The sequence below is a fragment of the Mesocricetus auratus genome, unplaced genomic scaffold (assembly GCF_017639785.1).
Source record: "Mesocricetus auratus isolate SY011 unplaced genomic scaffold, BCM_Maur_2.0 Super-Scaffold_100018, whole genome shotgun sequence".
NCBI classification, from domain to species: domain Eukaryota; kingdom Metazoa; phylum Chordata; class Mammalia; order Rodentia; family Cricetidae; genus Mesocricetus; species Mesocricetus auratus.
The window spans coordinates 12,148,872-12,159,339 of NW_024429199.1; the positions used below are offsets into that span (position 1 = coordinate 12,148,872).

General features: G+C 36.1%; 1 pseudogene; it reads left to right on the forward strand.

The window, feature by feature from the left end:
• The first annotated feature begins 1,059 nt into the window (after positions 1-1,059).
• On the forward strand, positions 1,060-8,747 carry LOC101837696 (annotated as a pseudogene).
• Positions 8,748-10,468: the final 1,721 nt, after the last annotated feature.

Sequence of the window (10,468 nt, forward strand, 5' to 3'; positions counted from 1 at the left end):
TTAAAAAGGAAAAGAACACAATATAAAAATATACATCCTGACTACTTCTAATCAAATAAAACTTTTAAAAAATTAATCTTAGTTTTAACTTAACTTCCAGGCTTTAGTTTATGAAAGAGAATCAAAAGTCCCTATTACTAATACATTCATTGTTTCAAACTCCTCTAAGTACCATTCAAAATGTCATACTCCATAATATCTATGATTGCTTCCCAGAGTGTTTTCCTATGAAAACAATAGAGTGAGAGTAGCCTCTCTGCCTACACTCTCAGAAGTATACTAGTCATGGATTTTCTTACCTAAAATCCACAAATAATCACTAGATGTCCCCTTCTGAGGTTTCTATGCATCTTAAGAGACAAGATGCCATTGGTAATGTATTTATTCATTAATTTTATGCTAGTCTGGGATGTGACTGCATATCAGTTGCATGGAGGAATTTCTGAGCATCACTTAACCCTATTCATGATTACAAGTATTAGGTCATGAGTGTCTTACACATTGCATAATTCTAATAAGAGCAACCCTACCTCTGGTACACCTTTTGGTTTTGGTTAATAGTGACTTGTTTGAATATAATTTTTGCTTTGCTTATTCCACTTTATCTTCCAACCAAGCCTTTCTAGTTTATGTGGGTTCTATTGTTGATCACAATTATAAACTGTCTATCTCTAGATGGCTTGTTAACATATTAATAGGGTTTTCTTTTGGTTTCTTTTTTCAAGACATTTAACTTGATAAATTTTGCATTCTGAAAAGCACTCTAGGCAGCAGGATATTCTTTGGCCCATCTTCATAACTTTATTGATTCCTACTGGGAATTTCTTATCCATCAACTTCTATCTGTTTTGAGCTCTTGATTGCATGCTCTGCTAGGATAACACAGTGATTCAAAGTCCATCCTTTTGTCTTATATTCATAACGCATAGAAAAAATTATGATTTTTATTAGTCTACCTTTTTTATTTTGTCCATCCAGTTCTTGCCAGTTCAAGAAAGTTGAAGTATGGATTGTTGAAAGATGAAAGGAACACAGTCAGAAGAAGTTCTATTGTCCACGATGGAGAAGTTGACCTTTGTGATCTACACTGAAGAGTCTGACATCACTTTTGATGTCTTTGCTGAGAGGTTTCTTTGACTCTTACACATTTTCAAGAGCAAACTATTGAATTTATTGTAACCACTGTGTCATTAATGTTTCAGGTAGACTGGAATGCTGCTTTCAAATTCAAAGTACAATTGTACTCTCACATCCATCAGGCCAGAATCAGACAATTTCTTTAAGAAAAGGAGACATGATCTTAGATTTTGCTAGAGTGTTCTTTCTTACATGTCTCATTAGTCAGACCTTAGCATGTATTTATGTCTGAACTGAAAATTAAAGGAAGTACAGTTATATTAGGTAGATTGGATGCACACATTAGCATAATACATACAAATTATGTTCCCAACATTCCCTTGTACTTAGTGCCTAGACACTGGATTATTCTCAGTGAGTCAAAAGATTTTGTATTATACTTAGTTACTCCTAATATTTCTAAAAACTTTCTTCCTACTACTTCAGAAAAACCTTCTCTCTAATTATGCTAGAAGAGAGGTAGGTCTTCAAGAGAATTGCATAGAAAAGTGTTTCATGCTATTATAAAAACATAACTTGTATGTAAAGAACAATTTCTATATTGATTTATATGACTTGACCTTACTGATCCATATTTTGATAGTTGATGATAAAAAGGTTATATATTCTATAAATTAGATTATATTCTTGAACAATTCTACAAAAAACCTAAAATAGCGTGTTTGAGATCAGAAAATGAAATCAATAGTATTTTTCCAAATTTTAAGAACAAATTCATGGTATCAATGTATTAGAATTTCTGAGCTTCAGACAGTTTTCCATTTCTGGCAAGATTTTCCCCTAAAGGTTCCACCCACTGTCTGAGATGCTGTGGAATGTTGGTGTTCCTTCTCCTTTTATATAGTAATCTCATCATTTCTGAATTTTATTATCAGCAATTATCATTAGTTTATCCCCTCGTCATTTCACTTTTAACAGTTTTTTATATTCCTAATTTATTGTTCTTGTATCACACATCTTAACACTTCCATGTATTCTTAACATCAGTAAAGCACTACTGATTTTCACACAATTGGTTTCCAATCTTCCCTGTCTGATCCTGGGCTCTTTTCGCCACTATGATATGTACTCCTTGTTGGGGTGTTCCAAAAGTCCCATCAATGACAAACTCTTATGCTTTAGATTAAACGCAATCTTCTGACAGAAAAATTTCAAGGATCTTCTACACTCCCTCTGGATATCCTGCATCCTATTTGACTTTTCAAAATCCCACTTTATAAGCAACTCAGCGTGCAGCTCCCTTTCCAGATGAGTACTCCTGAGCCATCTCCTCATCCACTCGGAATCCCTCCTTCACAATCATTCCTCATTAGGGCTAATTCCTACCCACGTGCACATGGTGAACTGACAGTGCTGATTTGGCCTGTTCAGACTCCGGCAGCTCTGACAGAAATTCAAACTTTGAGCAGCCTGGGGGAAAGAATAAGAGGCAATTTGCAGTTCAATACAGGAGTAGATTGGAAATTGCTGGAAAAAAAATTTTGCATTAAGACTTGTTCATGTAAGTCAGCAAGATCAGTTCACTTAAAAGCATCAGGTTCTGATTTTCTTTCTTTGGTGTATATTTAGTCTTACACGGGATAGTCTAATTAATTGGGTGTGGTTTCTTTTCCCATTTGTTCCTTTTGTCTCCCTTTAACATGTTCTCATATTTATTAAGGGAACATGGCTGTAAATGTTGCATCTCAGCTTTATTTTCATGCCACTCCCAAACTGATCTCTTGAAATCTCACACCCCCAACCAACCTGGGCTGACATAAAGCATTTGGTGATTAAACTGAAATCATGTCACAGTATGCCTTTGGTCAGATATGACTCATGTTCTTAGATACTGTGTAAGGGTCATTGTCAAAAGGGTGGGCCAGTCAAGTCAGGGGACTGACCAGACACTGAACCTCCTGGCAGCCTGACTGAGAATTTTCAGACCCACAAACTATGAACAAGCCAATTTCTATTGTTTGTTATCTATTGTAATTCAATAATGACAGCAGGATCAGATTAAGACTGTCTGTGCTCCTGTTAGTTATTTTTGAAAGAATGTTTGTTGACAGTCTAACAACTGTAACCTTCCTCATTTGTTGCACAACACTTTTTAACCAAAGGTTCATAGTCTATGTATTACCAACAATGAAAACTAAGGACTCTACATTTCAAACCCATTAGCCTCTGAACTACCTGCATAGGATCATAGAAAGGAGTCATTAGCCATTCAGCTTAGAACAAAGATATTCGAGTCCTTTGAAGTGGATTTAAGCCCAAGTGGAGGTCTGTACTTTATAACATAGCAAGGCTAGGAAGGAAATGTTGGCAGAGAAAAAAAAGTGAAAAAAGACAAGGGGTTTTTGATACTCGTTGGTGAGGGTCACACTTTGATAACACAGTGATAAGTAGAGTTCCACTCTGCTTCTGATCTTCTCATGTAGCTCTGCTCACTCCAGTTCACTCTCCCATTAGAAACACCAAGACACTTAATACATGACTGATACACACACTTCTGGTTCCCAACAGTTTATTGAAACTCCCCCTTCTGAAATGAAAGAAGGATCCAACATAAAATGAAGTGACTATGGTGTGTGTGTATCCTCACTTTAACAAAATAAAGCCATGTTCACTGTTCATAAGTGTTTTAATTGATATTTTTAGATAATAAAACTCACTGTCTACACAGAAAAAGAAACCTATACATGAGAAACCTATACATGAGAAATGATTTGAAAATTGATACATATGCTTTACAGTCACATTAAATCTAGTTTACTTTACACTAGATTCAAAGGCTTTTAACTGTATGCCTCGTATATACAATTAGGCAAATTCTAACTGACAATTTGTGAGACTTTTTAAGATTGACATTGTCAATTCCCCGAACACCAACCAACTTTTTTCCCCTTAATTCAAAGTAGTTTTATTTTTAATTTTATTTGTACTATACAAATAAACAGTTAAACATTATTCATTGCTAATAATTTCAAGAAAATGAAAAATCAGTATTCTGTAGAAATAAAAAAAATGAAGAACTTTGAGTTTAATGTTGTTAAAAATAATTCATCAATGTTGACAAAATACTTTTTGAAAAAAAATAAAACTACTCAATTTTGGTAGTATCATTTCAAGTTTACTCTACTTTCTGGCAATAGTTTGATCAAAAGTAAATTTTATGTAGGAATACAAAGAAAAATAGAATAGAATTTGACAAGCGTTTCAGCAGGGGATGAAAAGGAAGCAATAAAACAGTCTTAATTAAATTCAAAGATGGTTGAAATTCATGTAAGTTTCTCAGCTGCCTCTAAAAAAGCATTACTTCTGTGCTGGAAGTATAGAAGAGAACAAAGTAAAGAATACTAAAATAGTTAATTATAGTTCACTGGGTTAAGTGTTCATTATTCAAGGAAATCTTAGTCTGATCATTTAATCTACAGTTTTTTATTTAATCTTCCTGGAATGCAAATAGAGTTGAGGTGATATTGGCAAAGGAGGGCCTATGTGAATTCTCTGTTTAATGTAGTCACAGAAATTAGAAAACTTTTTTAATGTGCCATTTTTTCAGTAGATAAGATGTAATATTAATGTGGAAACAAAACTGTGTAAAAGTTAGATTCATCACTATTTTGTTATGTAAGTTAGTATCTAAGGAATTTTGCTATGGATTACCTTTATGATACAATGCTGTATTATATCTTTTTCTGAAATGCATCCAGTGTTGTCAGAAGAAATTTTATCAGTTTTGATGTTATGATTCTTTGTCAATATGTAATTATTTAATCACTCTAAATTTATTAAATATTTTCTGTCATATGTTTAGTAGAACAAAACATACAACAATATAATCATTTTTACACTGGTTTTATGCTGTGTTTGCATGAATTTTCTTCTACTAATGAGATTTCATAAGGGAAAACTAATGTAAAAGCAGAAAAACTAACTGTAAGATAAGACATATAAGAATAAACATTTTAAATTGAACTTGTCACTTGAAAATGGTAGACAAATACATTTACTTAGTCTGTAATGCATCATAACATGTGTGTGATCATATATACACAAGTTATTTTCTGTAAGTAGAAGGGAGATGAAGACCAGTGAAATGGAGAATAGAAACACTAATTACTTATGACAGGAAATATTATATTGGATCATAGCTACATTACAGAGGTTATGTTACTATTCACATTGAGACTGGTTCTTGTAGTCATATGGGGAAATGTGTACCAATAATACTCAAGTCAAATGAGTGGGAAACTTTCAAGCTTGTAGCATATTTTTCTAGTGGTATTGTACTATATATATATCATTCAAAACAAGAGGTTAAATGTCGTATAACCAAATGCTTATCTAAACAAATCTCTTAATGTCTTCCTGAGTTTTAAAAAAATCCCCAATGATTTATTATATGCTTATGTACTCAGTTTCTTATTTCTGATGTGAGCTGTTTATATTCATTTCTAAATAAAGAAGACAGGGAGAACACTCAGCACCTGAATTTAGCACTGATTCTGTCACTAATGTCTTCTGTAACACATATTCAGCCTCAAAACTGTGAGTGAAATAGCCACAATATAAACTTGTTAGTCTTCAAGTGTCCCTGAATATTCAGAAAGGGGTTTTTCACAGGAACAGGGTTAGTGGGAGTTCAAGCACTATGAACTGACAGCTGGGGAACCTGCATGACAGCAAAGTAGGCCTCTGAATGTTAATGGCAGTTATGTGACTTAATTCTGCTGAGGGAGGGCCTAGCAGTGGCACAGGACCTATCCCAGATGCATGAACTGCCTTTTTGGAGCCCATTCCCTATGGTGGGGTATTATGCTCGGCCATGCTACCTGGGAAGATGCTTGGTCTTGCCTCAACTTGGTATGCCAGACTTTGTTGACTCCCCAAGGGAGGAGTGGGGGAGTGGGTGGGGATGGGAAGGCAGGAGGTAGCTGTGGGAGAATGGAAGGGAGGAGGAACTTGGATTGGTATGTAAAATGATTTTTTGTAATTAGTCATATTTAAAAGATAGTTTTGGATGCATAAATTTGGTGTATCCAATTAACGGTATAGAGAAGTTACTGTCTCTCTCTCTCTCTCTCTCTCTCTCTCTCTGTGTGTGTGTGTGTGTGTGTGTGTGTGTGTGTGTGTGTGTGTGTGTGTGTGTATGTGTGCTTTCCACTGAGCTTCAGACATGGTAATAAGTACTATTTCTGTAGTATATTATTTTTTTAAAAATTAAAAAAGAGTAAAAATCCTCACATGAGTAAAAATTTGAAATATAAAATTCTCCACAGCAATAAGACGAGTAGATGTCTCAACAAGCTGCCACAGAGACTATGGAAATGAAAGGGGGGAATTAATGATCTGAGATATCACTGTACATTAAAAGAAGACAAAACCATGAATGATTCATTCAATCTCACAACAAAGAGCTCTTTTGTGACCATGATCAGAGCAGCTCCTTGATGTAGTGGAAGCTGAATCTGGGTTGTGATGACTAATAATGACTATAAACTTGATAGGGTCTAGCATCATATCACAGACAAGCTCTTAGACTGGAAAATAGAGCTAACTAGACACTTTGGAGGCCACATATCTCACTGACAGTTCTAGGTGCTAGATACACAGCTTCAGGATTTTGTGTTAGCTTAGAAGTTTTGGGGGTACACGTATGTCCTACTGGGTCGGGTTTTACATTTCAGGGTAATGTGAACTCTGGAGCTAACATATGAATGAAACTTGCTTTACTCATTGTATAAAAATAACTTAGGAAAGAGTTTATTTTAGAATATATTTCCAGATAGAGAACACATAATGTTGGAAAAGATGTGACATGGTAACGGGATTCTGGCTGATGAAATTTTATTTCATACACAAGTAGGACAGAGAGAGGGTGGAGGGGAAGAAGGGAAGGAGAGAGGGAGTGAAGAGAGAGACTATAAACCCTTAAATACTGCCTCTAATGACATTCTCACTTAAATGCTTTATTAAATGTTTTATAAGGTTCCCCAAATATCACTACTAGCACTACTGTGACAGTTGAATTAAAATGGTCCCCATTGCTCTTGCCTGATCACAACAGTGAAGATCTGTTTCAGTTATGTCCATGCGATTGCAGCTCTAGCTGCTTCTTACGGTTTGGGTTCAGGGTCCTAATCAGACTCTGTAAACGAGGGAAGTTGGTGTTTGCTGCCAACTGCGGACTCTCATGTATTGTACCAAACAGTCTTCAGCCAAGCCCTGACAGTGGAGGTGGACTTGGCTCCTGAGGTGGCGGTTAAGAAAGATTTGGAGACTGGAGTTCACCTTGACCCTGCTGTTAAGGAACAATATAATCCTACCTATGAGACCATATTTAAGCCTGAGTTTATACAAAAACTCCCTGTGGAATACAGCAAATTGCTGCTTCTAGAAATATGCTTCCTGTCTATGCAGAGCCAGCATATATCACTCTTCAAACCTGGACGGCAAAGAAGAAAATTTGCCACATACAGCTATGCACAGAACCCTTCATTAAATAATCATCAAGTGACTACTAAATATATTAGTTCTGTGGAAGTAGCTGAAAAGAATCAAGGTTTAACTCTATTTGAAAGTGGTCAAAGTAAATGATATTTGATATTGATGGTTTCTTCGGATGGTGAGAAAAATATGTGGGTGAAAAAGATGGATCCAAACATTCAGAGAAGGAATAAAAGGAGTTTAATGAAATTACAACAAAGAAGCAGTAAAAAGGCAAATGGGAGAGGAGAGACCTGGAGAGAAGACAATCTTACACGTTAAAGAAATGGATGACTTTCAAAGCATATCCTACCTTCACATACCTCAGGATGTTGGTGTTAATCTACAGTTGTCTATGCCACCTGAAAAATGTTATCTTCACAAAAAACAAATTCATGTGTGGTTTGAAAACACAAAGGGTGTCAATGAGGTCAGGTTGTTTCCTACATATGGACATATGTAGCTGTCTTGTTCCATAGACTGTAAATTTAAGGTATGGGAAGTTCATGGAGACCCACGCTGTCTGAGAACATTTTTTTGGCACAGTAAAGCTGTGAGGGACATCTGCTTCAACAAAGCAGGAACACAGTTCCTCAGTGCAGCCTGTGACAGGTACCTGAAGCTCTGGGACACAGACACGGGAGAGCATATATCAAGATCTACAACCAAAAGGTACCCTATTGTGTCAAGTTCAATCCCAGTAAAGACAAGCAAAATCTCTTAGTGACTGAGATGTTTGGCAAAAAGATAGTGCATTGGGTCATTCAAAGTGAAGAAAGTGCTCAGGAATATGACTGGCATTTGGGAGCTGTAACACCATTGTTTTTGTTGATGGGAATCAAGATTTGTGAGTACAGTTGAGAGTTTGGGAATGTGGTATCAATGTGGATTTTAAGTCTATTGCAGAGTCTAGTATACACTCAAAGCCTGCAGTGACTTTGATTCCGAACAGGAAATGGCTAGCATGTCAGTCAATAGATGACCAAATCTTAATTTGTGGAGCTCAGAACAGATTCAGATTAAATAAGAAGAAAAATTTTAAGGGGCGTATGGTAGCAGCCTATGCTTGTCGGGTGGACCTCTTGCCAGACAGGAGCTATGCAATTTCAGCAAGTGATAACATCTTTCTGAAGTAAAAGCAAACCAGGTTGCTTCAAATAAAAATGGAGATATTTCATTGCTTTCCAATTAGCACTAAAGCAAACAGTGAGAAGTATTTTGTTTTTGTTGTTTCTGTTGGTATTTGGTCAGTATGTTTTTTCCTCCAGAGAGAGAAGAGGGGGGATTACACCAGGAAAAAAGTTATAAAGCAGATAAAGGAAGGAGTATTTGCAAAGAAGTTGGAATGGAAATTGTAAGTGTGTTTAACTAGAAAATAAATCCAAATTAGTAACAAGTATGTCATACACACATATGGCTATATGTAAAATTTGTCTCTAATATATCAAAATACATTTTAGGCTAATCTCACAGGTGACAGAAAATGATAAATCTATGTTTCATAAAATATGGCAGAAGAGCCGGGCGGTGGTGGCGCATGCCTTTAATCCCAGCACTTGGGAATCAGAGGCAGGCTGATCTCTGTGAGTTCAAGACCAGCCTGGTCTACAAAAGCTAGTTCCAGGACAGCCTCCAAAACTGCAGAGAAACCCTGTCTCAAAAAATAAAACAAAACAACAACAACAACAAAAAGATATGGGAGAAGAAAGGAAGAATAAAAGTAGAGTGGAATAAAGAGAAGACATGATAAGTATCAATCATACAACCATGATAGGCTCATGTCTATCTTGTCATGAAATATACAGTGAATAACTTACATATGACAACAAGCAGGACATGAGGGGATGCAGTTATAACTCCAGAATTCCTGAGGCAAGAGAGGAAGGGGAATGTCAAATTCAAGAGCAGAATGAGCTACAGAGAGATTTTGAGTTCAGTTTGAAATGTGTAGTGAGATCCTGACTTGTTGATTTCCAATAAAAAGAGTTTTAAAAAAACATAAAATAAAAAGGTTTATTATACCTTTATGTCTGAGAACATAGCTAAACAGTAGAATGTTTGCTACAGTGTATAAAGTCTTTGTCTTGTTCTCCAGGACTAAAAGCAAATTATAATAAAATACAACTTTTTAAAATGTCATGGTTCCAGAGAACACCATGCAAGCTGTGAAGGGAGGGACACAATTATAGAGTCGTAACTGGCTCACAGTTACCATCGTGGCAAGATAGGCATAAAGGCAGAATAAATGGAATTCACATGTTGGTGACATCCAACTGTTATTTATTTGAATGTAAGGCCCATTTAATGGGCGAGAAATCATGCCTGGTACTGGAATTCTAGCCAGCTTCCCAGTGTTAGTGAGGTCATGGACATTTGAAAAAAAGTATTATTGCTATTTGCTGAACCAGTAAAATTTCTGAGTGTATTCTAGCTCTTGTGCATATAAACACAGATCAATATACCTACCATCCCATGTCAAGGAGCCTGTCTTTACAGCAAATGGAGACCACCACAGGAAAAACCACAACTGGATGCAAGTGTAGATATCAACAGATCATCCGGAGCCCAGCCATACTGCATAAATTTGTATCACAGTATCATAGCTCCTGCACAATGGCTAAAAGTATATTTGAAGATGGGGAAAAGATAGCCATAAACGAGGAAGTGTGGGGTGAAGTCAACTCTCTTAGAAATGGCTGCATAAACAAGACCAGAACAAAGGCAATGTCTACAGATATATTACTATGGGTGGGGATTTTGGCAGAGCCTACCCCTAAACAAAGAACTATAAACAAGTAATGATTGGCGAGAAAATAAAATTAACCTTTCCTATGGATGAGCACACTTATTGGTGTCT